The following is a 753-nucleotide window of genomic DNA, read 5'->3' as shown; positions in this document are numbered from 1 at the left end:
ATCACACTGTGTAGGTTTCTCCTCTCTCACTGCAGGATAAGTGACAGGACCTGGTCTTCCACCAGCTCTGGGGGTGGTGGGGATAGTCCTAGGTCCTGAAATAAACCTGAAGTAGAGGGAGGTTTGCAAGAGTTAATCGTGTTAATTTCTTTATATGAAGGAAATTGGGAAAGAGAAAAACTTTTCATGCTGGTTTAATGGCATTGTGATTTCTTACAGAGGTTGTACTGTAAATGTTGCCATCGTCTTTAGTTAATTGCATAATTTGGAAACACTAAATTGTTTCCCTACCTTTGTTTTCAGTATCCCATTTTGTATGGCTGTTGAAGATGAAAAACATTTAAAATTCAGACAGCAGAGTGCTGTGGCCAGAAACAAGCAAGCTGCAAGCACTAAAAAAAAAAACTTCAGAGCTGAGAAAAGTTGTGGAGTCATGCTGGCTTCAAAGGACAGCACAGTGTAGCTGCAGGCATGGTGTTTGATTCTTACTAAAATGCTAAAGTGCTTTCTCCTGCTTGAGTTAGGACTGGAAACAAGCAGCTTTGCTGGAATCCACAACAGTGGGGTAGGATTTGCCCAAAAGTCTTGTGGGGTGTTTAACCCAGGCTGTGAGGGCTGAGCTGTGGGAGAGTTGTGAGGCTGCTCCTTTCCAGCTGACGTGTGCTGCAGGCAGGTTTCTGACCACAGCTCTGTCCCCAGCCAGCCTGGACATTCCCTGCTCTCCGTGACCCTGTCCTGCCTCTCTTTGCCAGC

The sequence above is a fragment of the Malurus melanocephalus genome, unplaced genomic scaffold, assembly GCF_030028575.1.
Source record: "Malurus melanocephalus ecotype Western Australia unplaced genomic scaffold, MMel_1.1 scaffold_58, whole genome shotgun sequence".
NCBI classification, from domain to species: domain Eukaryota; kingdom Metazoa; phylum Chordata; class Aves; order Passeriformes; family Maluridae; genus Malurus; species Malurus melanocephalus.
This window is presented reverse-complemented; position numbering follows the sequence as displayed.